The 13,387-nt window shown below is 37.4% G+C and overlaps 1 protein-coding gene across 1 annotated transcript in view; it reads left to right on the forward strand.

Moving 5' to 3' along the window:
• The window catches only part of WAC (WW domain containing adaptor with coiled-coil), a 57,559-nt gene that overhangs the window by 6,461 nt on the left and 37,711 nt on the right, over positions 1 to 13,387 (forward strand). The window lies entirely within an intron of this gene.

Raw genomic sequence — 13,387 nt, forward strand, 5'->3', positions numbered from 1 at the left:
ATGAAGTGTTGGCTTGCTTTGTTTCTAGTGATTCCTGGAGGAGTTCAGGGTCCTCATAGGAAAGGGACAGCAAACAGCCCTAAACAGAGAGCTGTGTTAGGTTCCTGTGTTAGAAATCTGTCAGTAGAGGAGGACAGGAGGTTAACTCCTTATTAAATCCATGTGATCATTGACCAGCAGTCAGAAATAAATGGGATGTAAGGGCAGGTACAAGAGCATGGAAGCTGCCTGCACTGTAAAGAGGAAATTGCAGGGTAGGTGGAAAGAGGCAAGTCAGAGTAATGAAATGTAGCGAAGAGTTGAGGGAAGAAGCTGGAATAGAGTCTATATATGGTAGTTAGGGTTAACTGCTGTTAAAGTAATTATTCATTACTGTAAAAACTGTTTCCTCACTGTAACTGTACAGTCAAAGGTGGGATGAGAGAAGTCTAATCACAAAGGAGTGTAAGCTCTCTCATCTGCTTTGAACACTCCCTAACATAACACCCAAGGGTAGAAGTAGTGATTCACTTCCCTGTTCCATGAGTGTTGAGTGTTAGGATGGCTCTAAAGGAGGTGCGGGTTGGTGGTAGGTTTGTTTTTTAAGAGAAATGGAGTTGTTTCCAGGACCATTCACATTTTAGAAGCTTTTCTCTGGATTAAAAGAAAAAATTGTGAAAAGTAGGTTTTTGTTTTCTGATGTTGATAAAAGCTTCCTTTCAAGTCTTACTAGTACATTCAGACGGTGGGTTTAATTTTAAATTTGCTTTCAGAGTTTAGAAGTTTTAGATAGAACGTAGCTTTCCATTTACTCAGTCTATTTGGTGATATTTCTGAAGTGAGTTTTTGCTCAATTGGTTGTATAACCATTTTTTTGGTGTTAGTCTGTCATGAGGATCTTTAATAGAATAGAAATTGAAAAGTATGTGACTTGTGTATGTACTTTTTAAATTTAGAAGTTTAGAATGTTAATATTCAAAATTGCTTTTGAAAAGTAGCTGCAAAGCTTGTTTTTAAATGGCACAGAATGGAAGATCTAAACCCCTAGTTTTGTATTATTGGTATTAGGTAAGAATTCTGATATTAATATGATATTAAATGCTAAGTCTTCATGCATTTAAGTGGATGGAGTCCTCTGTTTCTCTTGATGAAGTTCAAGTATCTGGTGTAGGTTGCTAGAGTAAAGATGTATTAGTGGGAGACTTGATCTGAAATGGAAGCTGCATCAAATGTTAATAAGCAGTGCTGTTTGTTCGTCACCTGTTGATGCAGCTGCTTTCCCAAATCTATTGCTTTTAGGACTTTGATATTGAGAATTGTAAGTTACTGTTTTTATGTTCTTTTACTTGTGAATGTATAAAATTCAGATCTGTAAATAGGTCCTCTGAAGGTTTCCATTTATAGTTAATCTGTTTAAGCAAATATGTATCTTAAAGAACTCGTAATTCTTGGATTGTAAGTGTAATATGTTCATGTCAGTCTACCTGTTAGACATGTTAAGCTTTCATGTGTAAGGTTATTTTATGTTTTGGAAATGGGAAAATAGTGTCTATATACAAGATTTGGTAAATTTGCTTGTCTTTGGTACATAAGCTAATCATAAGGGAATGATTTCTACTTAGCATCATGCTTTCTTACTGTACATTCCTCGCCTCTGACTTCGCAGAAATGGAATATACAGCTTACTAAATTTGTACTTTTTGGGTGCTGTTCTGAAGGCGAAGAAAAGTAATGAAACCTGTAAGTTTCTGATGAGCTTCCTGCTTCTAGGCTGTAGTAAAGATAGATAGTTGTAAAGTAGCTTTTTTTACTGGGTTTGCTCTGTATTCTCTAATGGTCCCCAAATTAGAATTAATTCCTTGACCACAGTTTGGGACATGGCTGCTTGCTAAGAGAAATACTGTTTATTGACAGTTTACATTTGTTTTCCCAGCCATTTCTATCTATTCAATATAAAGTATTGAGTAAGCCAAGTATCATCAAAGCTATGCAGAACTTGGAAGAGAAAGCTCTGCCTCTCTTTTGGCTGAGAGAGGAGGTGATGCTGAAATAACTTTGCTGTGGAAAATAGTAATTTAATGGCACCCAACTTCCAATGTTAACTGCATTTGTTTACCAAGTCAGGCTTTTGTGCAATTTTGTTGGCACTTCTAGAAGAAAAATGTCTTGATGTACAGAGACATCGTTCCTTATGTAGTTCTTCAGTAAAAAAAAAAATGTACTGGCAGTGAAAGGCAGCTCTCAACACTAATGCTTATGTTTTGTCATGAGTTTGTTGTACTATAAAAATAAACCCTTTCTGGACTCAAATGTAGCACTTAAAAAGAGAGAAGCATTTCTTTATATTTATAAGATTGATACTTAATGTTTTCTCTTGAATTGTGAAGGAGTCATCAGACTTTCTTACACTTGACTGCAGGTGTTCCCTGCTGTAATGTCAGTATTGGAAGGTTCTGTTTTCTTTCTTAAAGACCTTTAGCAGATTTCCTATCTTTTAACAATACAGCTACCCTAAAAAAGCATGTAAGTCCTCTAGCTGCTGCTTTATCCCAATGATGTGGCCAGTAGTATAAGGATGCTGTTTATTTCTGTGCTGCTTTTCTTGTTTTACACGTGCAGGTTTGTTTTCCTACTAAAATGCTGTGGTTTTCCATTGATGGCACAAGCCTATTCATACAGGGAATTCATGTCTAGATTTTTTCATGAACCTGTATCTCTTCAATACTTTAGCCTATTAAAGAATATTAACCAGAGCACTTGTGGCTTACCAAATTTTTTCCTTAATATTTTATCCTTTTCCTGAAATCAGAGCTTTCTGCCTGCAGTTATATGTACAGGGAGTAATCTCAGAATTGTACTGTAGGCTAAAATTTTTATTTATTGACATTTTTGTGGGAAGTGTTGCTTTGTGAAACAGTATTTTGAAATTCATTAATCTGTAATAAGTGGAAAGTCTGTGGCAATGAATATATTGGGAACAAAATTGCATCAATTTTTGAAGTGTAAGCTTCTAAAATAAATTGCTGATCCTGTACATTTTAAACACTTCCTAAGTTATTCAAAGACATCTCTTGAATCTGATTTGCACTTATTTTCCTACAGTGGAATTTTTTTTCTCAGACCTTCAACAGCAAAAAAAGAAAACAAACAGTGAAATAGCCAGGAATTCTCCTACATAGTTTTGCATCCCTCCTTTTCCTCTTGGGCAGTGTTTCCTTTTTCTCCTTACTTTCAAGCTTGTGAAGCGAGATGCATGTTTTAAGGCACAAATTGTGTTTCCCTGCTGATTGGAAGTAGACTTGTGGAATGGTATTCAAAAATTATCACAGAATGGGTCAGGTTGGAAGTGACCGCAGTGGGTTGTCTGATCCAACCTCCCTGCTCAAGAAGGGTCATCCTAGAGCATATGGCACAGGATTTTGTCCAGATGAATATCTCCAGTGAGGGAGACTCCACATCATCTCTGGGCAACCTATTCCAGTGTGCAGTCACTGCACAGTGAAGTTCTTCCTCATGTTCAGGGGGAACTTCCTGTGCATCAGTTTCTGCCCATTACCTCTTGTCCTATTGCCCAGCACTACCGAGAAGATCCTGGCTCCATCCTCTGGACACTCTTCACTCAGATAATTACAGACACTGATGAGGTCCCTGCTTGGTATATCCAGTTGGAAAGTCTGTCCTCCAAGTCGTTGGCAAAGGAGATAAATTTTTGAGCAGATGACTGACAAGAGACTTCACTCTTTCTGGCAGATGGGTTAAGATCTGTCCATTCAGCTTGTGTGGCCTTGACTTAGGTTTCAATGAATGCAGCAATGTTACATTGTGCTGGAAATTAAAGGAAAACAAGGGGCCTAAAGACCTCTGTTAGGCCCTGTAGTGCTTTGGGATAATCATCTGTTCCTTACTGTGACTACTGCTACAGAGGAGACTTGCGAAGGAACAGTATGTCAGAGTTCAATGTCGTAATTTTTTCTGTCCCAATTTTAAAACATAACTCGTTTTGTTTCTACAGCAGAGGTATGATAAAAATGCTAATATCCTCCTGTCATCACTCAAAAAAAGAGATGTAATACAGTATTCAAGTGCTTCATGACAAAGAAAAGGCAGTGAGAAATATGAACAATTAGTTTTCAGAGCTAAATGAGCTAAATGTGTCTGAGGGGCAGCAGAAATCTTCAGGTCTTTTTTTTTGTCTAAAGTTTTATCATTATTTTTGTGATACATGTTGACTAATTTCTCTGACCTGCTATATATATTTAGGCATGTCAGGCTTTCTGAAAAGATTTTTAAGAAGCAGATTTACAGCTCCATTCCAGTTACACAGACTAGTTCCTCTCTCTTGGTTTCCTGGATTTCCTGAATGTTACAGTTTTATGTCCTCCAAAGCAACAGTCTTCCTCAGTGCTTTTCTAGGTAGATTTGTCACTGAGTTTGTGAGAGTAGCAATTATCAATTATTCTTACTTATCAGTAGCAAAAACAAGAGAAAGAAAAATTATGATCTGTCCTGCTTATCTCATTTCTTATGTTTCAAACATACGTATTCACTCCCAAAAGTGGAAAAATCACCATGAAATTTTATTTATGAAGACATGTAATAAATAACATACATTTGTGCATTAACTCTGCAATAGAAGTTAGGTAATGTGCTTTTCCTATTTTCTACTGTTATTCCATGTAATTATATTCTTCTGGATGCTGGTGTGTTCACGTCAGCTGTCGCTCTTGAGTAAAGTTGGCGGGAGTTCAGATCTCGTCTGGGGAAGTCATTTGAGTAGTTTCCTCATTCAGACACCTGCTGACAGATTAACAGATTTAATTTTTAAAACCCCTCGTTTCTTTTGAAAGAATGCTATTTCTTCTTGCTTTAATGCAAGAATAATATGATCTTCTTCAAGAGGTGTAAAATTCACCTCTTTCTACTGGCAAAACACTGCCTACAGTAATGACTGCAGTTTTTGTATAGTCCTTTTGAGAGTGTTTACTTAACTAGGGAAATAAAATGAGACACTTAAGCAATCAAACAATTGTAAAATAGATTCTGAGTTTGTAAACATAACTTTAGCTTTTGTGAAGAGGCATATTGTCCTGTAGTAATGAAATTCCAGGAAAGACCAGTTGAATTTTATGTATATATTTAAGAATTACTTAATGGGAAGAGGAATAAATTGTGTTGTCACCTATTGTGCTTTATATACTTGAAAGCTGTGTTGCACAATACCTTTGTTAAGCTGAGCTAAGCTTTGTTAAGCTGAGATGGGCCAGCCTGAAATAAGGCTATGAATCCGTTTTATTAAAATCACAACACTAAATATATTAATTCTTAGGTCAATCCTTGCTGGCTCCACTTACACTCTGAGCTCTGAGCCAGTGTTACTTTATTTTAATGATAAATTTCTATGCGACAGAAATTGATTTGCTTTGTTGTTTGGTTTTTTTTTTTTAATTTTCATTTTTTGAGTGTTACTAGTGTCTCTTCTTTTCAAAAACAATTCCCAGTGGAAAATTAAATACTTGTTGTATATCTATACTGTAATAAATACATAAGTGGCATAGCATGTCCAGAACTGAAAATGTAGTATGTCTAAGCCTAATCATTTCTCAAGTTATCTAAAAGTTTATTGAGCAATTGCTGCTTTTAATTGTAAATATTTTCTAGTTAGCTTGCTCATTTATGGTGAAGAAATAACATGTCCAGGGGAAAAAAAAGTCATGCTGAAAACAGAAATATTCCAGAATTCTGTATGAGCAGATCAGTCAATATTCAGATTTTAGGTGAAGTAGTACTTTTTCTGTTTTATTGAGACGTGGACATTGCGTAGTCTTAGAAGAAAAGCAAAGTTCTCTTCATATGACAAATATTAATAGCACTTAAGGAATGATCTGGTATTGAAGTGTAGGTTGGTTCTTCTATTGTATTTGATCTTGAGATACGAATTTGAGATAATCTGACTTAGGTACTATTTTTAAGACACACTTAAGAAGGGACATACATGCTACCTTTTTTTTGCTCTTGCCTATTTTTTAACACGCTTAGACATTCATTCTGCCACAGCCCTTTTATTAAGGATTTAAGTGTGTTACTTAGGTCTGTGACTAATCTTTTTGCAGGATTTCAGTAATGTTTTGTAACAGAGACTCCCTTTTTCAGATTTCTACAACACTGTGTACTTATTGAATTGGTGATTCTGAGGGGAGCGTGCTCAACTGAGATGAAGGATGGGATGAAGGTTGCAAGCATTTGTCACTGCATAGCACTACCTGTGTCATAAAAGCCTGCAGCTTCATCTTCCTTATTTTAAACTGAGTAATGGAAACTTGCATTGAAAGTTCATTTGTAAGCAGTATTGCATTCACAGAGTCTTCTCCTTAAAGTTCTTTGTCCTCAAGAAGCTCTACTCAAAACACTGAAAGAAAATTGAGAGTTGCTAAACAGCATGGCCTTGTTCTTACTTAATCTTGTTTTTGCTCAGAGGATTTTGTCAGGGAGATTAAGTTGTCATATCTTGCTTAATTGTTTGGAGCTTTTGAGTGGGAGTACTAATTTGGTGCTGTGGATATACAGAAAAGGAGAAGTAGTCTCTGAACTGTGTTAAGACCACTGCTTTTTTTTTCTCCTTTGTAAGCAGAAATTGTTTTGCATAACCCCTGACTTTAATAAAACTACAGATTGTGGTGACTAGGTTATGATCAGTCTTTCATAGTGAATTACTGTGCTGTTTGTAATCTTAAAATATTGGAATACCCAGTGCTTACACAGTGTCTGCACTTGAGTAACTTCCATCTGAGGTGTGTGGTGTTAGACATCGGTGATTCTTCCAATTTTTTATGTTCTTTGGGAAGCTCCTTGAATAAAAAGTAAAATTTGTGATGCCCCCTGTTAATGTTAAGGGATTTGTTTATGCAGTTTTAGTATCCCTTGAGCCTAATTTTCAGAAATCCTTTGAGCATGTGCCTATTGCTCCAGATGACTTATATATTTTTAGAAATGTCTTGAGTTCTCTAGTTTTTCTTTTTCTTGGCTTTTGAGAGGAAGAAACTTTAAATTTGGAATTATCTACACTATTTAACATGTATCAGTGATTACAGAAATAGAGATTCAGGGGATCTGTCAGAAGTGAAATGGTTGTTTCTGATGTGCACTGAATATACTTTTACACGCACACTGTTCTGCGTCTTTGTGGTAACTGCTTATTATCAGATGCTTAGTTAGTTATGACTCAAGTAAAATCCTGAAATCCTATTCACAGCTTTCTTGCTGTTATTTATGTAGTGAAGTTGTTATCTTTTGCAGAGGTATCAGAGCAGTCTGAGGCATGAACCAGTAGCAGACAATCTTCTGCTCGCTTTTAGTTGATGAGGTTTGTGGAAGTGTTGTTGCCAGAGGTAGGATGATGTGTTGTTGTGCTGCTGTTAGATTTCCATTACTGAGCTCGAATCTCTTAGTGCTCTATTACAGTATGTTCATGGGAGGGCTGGTCATTTGGGTTTGTGGTGCATTGCTGGGGATGGTTTGGAAGGGGGACATTTCAGTCTATTGCCCATTTGTTTGCTGTGCTGATCCAGGCTGGAGTTCAGATGACTCAGTGGAGTTCAGTTCATTCTTAGTTCTTGGTAAGGATTCAAGCTGTCAGTTTAACACGTCTGGTTTTGCGTGTCATAATTTAAAAGCCTCTTTTTGCATGAAGCTGTTATTTGAGGTGAGAGGAACCTCTCTTGAGCAGTCTCTGACACTGTATTAGAGATGTAAATGTTTTATGAGCTACAGTCCAGAATGAAAGCAGAGTTTGGCTTTATTCTCAACCTACCTGTTTTCTTTTCAGAAGAATGTCCCACTCCACTTCATCAGGCATAGCAATGGTAATTAGTGTTGCAAGTTTAAAAAGATTTTAAAATTGACTGTCATTAGTCATGTTGAACAGGGAGTTTGGGTTTTATTTAACACACTGAAGTCTTCTGAGTGTTAGGAATATGACACTTGTATTGCTGAAATACATTTTCCATGGGTAAAATTGCTTAGGCTGCTTTTTTCAAGTCAGTTGATCTCAAATGAAGTGGGTGCCTTAGTAAGTGTTCAGCAGTGTTGAGGATGTTCCTAGCATTTTTTTAATTTATTAGTTGACCTGAACCTAAGGCCCCCTAAAGGGAGGAAGTCTCAACTGTAAATCTGAAGAATGTGTTGTTCGCCTATAGTTATCAATGTCACATAGATCCACCTTCTAGATTACAGTTTGTTTAGAAGTATCTACTTTAGTAACCTTTGAGTCTTATCAGAAGTGTTTAGAAGCTGGTTGGAATTTGCCTTAATTCATGAGAAAGAGGCAAATTCTTTCAAATGATATTGCTTACTCCACTTCAGAAGTTAGGAATGTTTTATACAGATGATAGTAAAATTATTGGTCCCATCTTTGGCTTATTGTTATTTCAGTAGTTGAGATATCAAGAAAACTGACAATACACTGGTTTTCTTTTAAGAAGGAAGTTGGTAGGGATTCTGCCTAGAGTGTAGTGGAAATGCATGTTTCATCCCTTAGGCTTTTTTGAATGGTATGATTTGGGACATTTGAGTATTGGATCATACAGAAACTCAGTGGATTCAGTGGATCTTGTTAGTGAACCTGATACTTTTCAAAGTTATGTCTAAGTTGAAAAATGATTTCTCACTGCTTCTGTGAGGTGGACTGAGGGGAGGAAAAAAACAACCCCAAATGTATTTAGTTTCTTAGTTGTAGCTGTAACAAGGAAAGGAGCAAATGAGAAGAGGATGGTTGGACCAAAATAAGTTTATATCTGCTCTAGCAGTGTTAACTTTCTAACATTTTATTACCCTTTGCTTTCCTCTTTGTGCAAGATAACTGGTTTTCTTTCTAGAGCAGTTTGGTCTGTTTGCCCTAAAATTAAACTTCAGTTTCTGAAATAAATTGAGTAGATTTAACGAAAAATAAAAATGTAAACAGAAGACAGCAAAGTAATAAAATACTATACATTATGCAGTAATCAGTAATATCTTGGCATGTGTGGAGTATTGCATTAGTAAAACAATACAAGTCCTTAACTTTCACTGGCTACTGCTCTTGACTTTTCCTTCTGAAGGTGTCATTTTCTTACTGCCATTTTAGAAGAAAAATTCTATTACGAATAAAACTGTATGCTTATAGTATCATTTCCATCCCTTATTGGTCATTTTTGCAACTCCATGTATGTACGAGTCTTGGTCTGTTTATAGTAATGTTTTTGGCTGATTTCCATTAAATTTTGTGTGAATGGCAACTTGGAAAAAAAAGATGAAAATGTCTTTATATTGGAATGATTACCCTGTGAATTGAATATTGCAAAAGAACAGAGACTGCTGTCCTGGATAGGCAGTGTGGCAGGAGAGGAAGGCAGGGAATGAAATGAGGCTTTGTAAGCTTTTATGCTCAATAGAGCTACTTGTTGACTGGTATAAAACATTTATTTGGGGGGGCATAATGAGTATGTAATTGGGCAGTTGGGCAGTACACTGATCAGGCTAGATTTTCTTTCTTTTGGCAGAGCATTGTGCATTCAACTTAGTATGTTATGAATTTCTGGAAAATGTTACTGCGCAGTTGGTGTATTCTCTGAGGCCACTGCTCTGTTAGGAAGATGGCAAGTTTTTATGCTTTTGTTTGCCTGTGGAAGGCACCCATATTTATTTCAATACAGCAGGCCACATAAAAATGCAGTGAAGAAAAATTATGATTTGTCTTATTACTGCTACATGTGGCAAATCAAAATGGCCATGATAGGCTGTTTAGTTACTGCTGGGACATCGGGTATTGTGTTCCTATTGTGCTGCTTTATTTACTCCCATATGCAGTACATCAGAAAATGTTCTGGATAAAGATTTGCACTGAACTAAAAAAGCCAGCTGAAATACACTTAAGACATTTTAATTTAGGCTTATCCTAGGTAAGTTTCTATCATTTTCACTGTTTAAGCAAGTCTTAATTAGTTATCTCCATAAAATATCATCTTGCTGTTTTCTCTGTTAACAACTAGTTAGTGTCTGTCAGTTGGGTAGTATTTATTTTATTGAGGAAGTTCAGGTTCTGATATTGTCCCCAGTTTAATGGATTTGATTGCATGTTAGCTGAGAGTTGGAACATAGGTTCATGGAACAGTATGTGTGACGTTGACACAAATGGAATGAACTTCCTTGCTTTTCTGCTGCGCAGTCTTTCTTTCCACATGCCTGGTTTCTGGGCACAGAAAAGATGACTCTCCTTCCTAAATCCCTGTTCCCTCTGGAGGGACTGTGAAGGGGCAGATTGCCTTTGAGTTCCAGCTGGTGAGCATTTGTAAACTTCCTTTATATTGTCTGCACTGACACGTTTTATTATGGTTATGAGAGTTAGGATATTGACAGGGATTTTATCAGTTGTTTTATTAGAACAGTCCAATCCTTAACTAACTCAGAATATGAGTTTTTCATAATTTCAGAGTTGGTGTTAATGGAGATATTAATTAAATGTGATAATTACTAGAGAAAGTTGACTGTGTTGCAAAGTGGAGTATTCTTACTTCTCTCTCTGTTATATCTGTTTTTCAAGTTCAGCACAGTGTTGAACCCTTGTTGCAGTTCAAACTGTCTTGGATTCAGCAGTTTGGGTCTGGAAACTACTTAAAGTGAGTCTTGGCATGACAGAATCTCAGATCTGTAGTAGGCATTAAGTCACAGCCCAGTTTTTGAATTGGTTCCCAGAACCTTGCTCTTTGTGCTTTCTGGTGATTTTCATGCATTAGTAAGGAGGATGTGATTGTTTGAAAGGCTAGGTGATAGCTTTGATCTATTAACCCTGACTCTGACTGGCACTATGACTTGTTCATCATTAGGATTAGTGTTAGTGAAGGCTCGCTCACACAGTTGCACCACTTCAGTTTTATGTAACTGTAGTGCTGATGCCCTTCTTGGCCATCTTCCAGTTAGGAGTAGCTCTTTCCAACTTTAACTGCTTTCAAAATAATGATTAAGCTGAGGAAACTCAGCCTGATGATGCAGTAAACATTTCCGTGGGGAGTTCTGTAACTGAGCTGGAGTATTTGTAACACAAAGTGAATTTCCCTGTGGTGCATCAAAGATATATATTTGCAATTGCTGAATCTTAAGATATGTTAACAAGAACTTTAAAAACAAGTCTTTGTCCCTTCTTCCTGAAGAAAGTGGAACCAGTAACGAATGTCTAACTGTAAGAGGAAAAGGTGAGAAGTGCTATAAGGGACTGTCTTGAGGGACAGTAGTGTGCTGTCTACCTTATCGGTCCTGTTTCTGGAATATGAACTAGTCTTTTCTGATGATTTACTTTGCCAGGCATGCAGCTGAGAGATGCAGAGTTGATTGCAAGTCACAGCCACTCTAAGATGACTTGAGGTTAGGCTTTGCTAAAGGTGAAGGGATTCAAGTCAGGGGAACCCCCACATCTTTTTTAGAGGTAGACCTCCGCTTGCAGGTTGCTTTCTGCATGGCATTTTAACTCAGTGGCCTTTTAAAGGTCTTCTACAACTTTCCCAGGCAGCCTGAGCTGGCACTGCTTGCTTGGCTGGGTTGTCAGATTCCTAGATGACTGTTGTGCATGGATTTAACTGCATACTAAAACCTTGCAGCCTCAGTATAAAAAGGTAATTTGGCAATATGGTTTTCATGTTTACATAGAATCTTTAAGGCCTTAACTTTTATGAAGTGCTTAAAACTCTTGTTCTCCAGAGTACGTTTGCTTTGGTCTTGGAAGCTTCCCAGCAGCAAACATCAGTTCAGAAGTCCTTTCATATGCTCATTTCTGAAGTTCAGGTGCAGATCCAAACGTAAAGCAATATTATGCATAAAATAAAATGGAGGTGTGGGTGGTGAACCTGCACCTGTAATCGTACTGTGTAATTGTCTTGGGCACCATCGGGAATGTATTTATGGCTGACCCTGTACATGCCCACATGGCTTGTCCTGCTGACCTGAGGCAGTAGGTATTGCTGGAACAGCCATGGTCAGTTTTTATGCAGCTGAGGCCCGGCAGCTGGGACAGGATCCCTGCTGGGTGGAGCCTCTGGGAGCAGTCTGGGAGGATTGCAGCTCAGCACAGAGGGGCCCAGGGGCCCCTTGTGAATAAACTGCTGTGTAGTAGGTATTTCTGCTATCAGGGCCAGCTGCAGGTGGGTGTGACTGCTGCGGCTGCTCTGATACTTGCTTGGTGACTCAATTCGGGGCTGGGCACAGTGTGAGATGGAGGGGGCATGTGCTGAGCTGATAGAACACATGAGGTCTGAAACTCTGCACAGGGAATTTGAGGGGTTTGTTTGTGGGTTGGGTAGAATTGACTTTAAAATATTTTACTGATTTAATAGGTATGTTGTTGGCTCTTACTCGTGTTTGGAAAATTAATGTTAGATTCACTGTGGTGCTGTGTTTAGACCACTGGAGTGTTTAAGTATAACCATGTACCTCTTCGGTATGTTGAACAAAGTGCAGTGTTCCTGCATCCATGCTACGGGATTACAGTAAATTAAGTACATTGGTGTTTTCTGACATTTTGAGGGGACTATTATCAAACTGTTCAAACAGGTCATCTGGTAAATTTTCATCTTGTTTTTTCCTTGAAAAAGGGAGATGACTTTATCTTGTAGTAGAAATGAATTACTATGTCTGCGTTGAGCAACCGATGGAAATACATAAAAAAATTCTGATGATTTTATCTCAGTGGAAGGGTATAGTAAATAAATAAAAACAGAATGATTGACACAAAAATATTAAACAGCTATTTCACTCCCTAATCAGTGTCTAAAAAAAGAATTTAGGCTGTTGGTGTGACTGAGGAATACAGACTAGTAATTACAATATACTACTTATATTTAGGGGAATTAAATGTGTCTATTTTTAAAAATGTCTTCTTTGTTGTTATGCATGTGCATCACGAGTGTGTGATGTTGTGAGTATTGCTTTGACAAGCCCAATGATAAGTCATTCTACCTGGCTCTAAGCATGCAAGATACTTTTGATGTAGGACTAATTGCCTAGCTCCTGGAAGGCAGTTATTTGAGTATGACTTACTCTGTTTTTCTTTTTTTTTTTTTTTTTTTTACCCTCCATAGCCTTAAAGAGAATAACATACAGTTTTTTAGTCAAGATGGTGTGGGGAAAGGTTTTGAGATACTGGTGGTTCAGGTTGCAATAACACGTGTGCAGATTGACCTTTAACTTTTGTAAGGTACTAAACAGGTTAATCATGGTGTTGTACCTCTTCACTTTTGTGGTGGACTGTTTTTCTAACCTGCAGGGTTAGAGGTGGGGAGGAAGAAATTTTTGAAATAGTAATTTGTCAGTGCTTGTGTAGTCAGAAGGCTCAGAAGACAGAATTTGGATTATAATATCTCTAATTCTGCACCATGCTGTGTCATTT

The sequence above is a fragment of the Chiroxiphia lanceolata genome, chromosome 1, assembly GCF_009829145.1.
Source record: "Chiroxiphia lanceolata isolate bChiLan1 chromosome 1, bChiLan1.pri, whole genome shotgun sequence".
NCBI classification, from domain to species: Eukaryota; Metazoa; Chordata; class Aves; order Passeriformes; family Pipridae; genus Chiroxiphia; species Chiroxiphia lanceolata.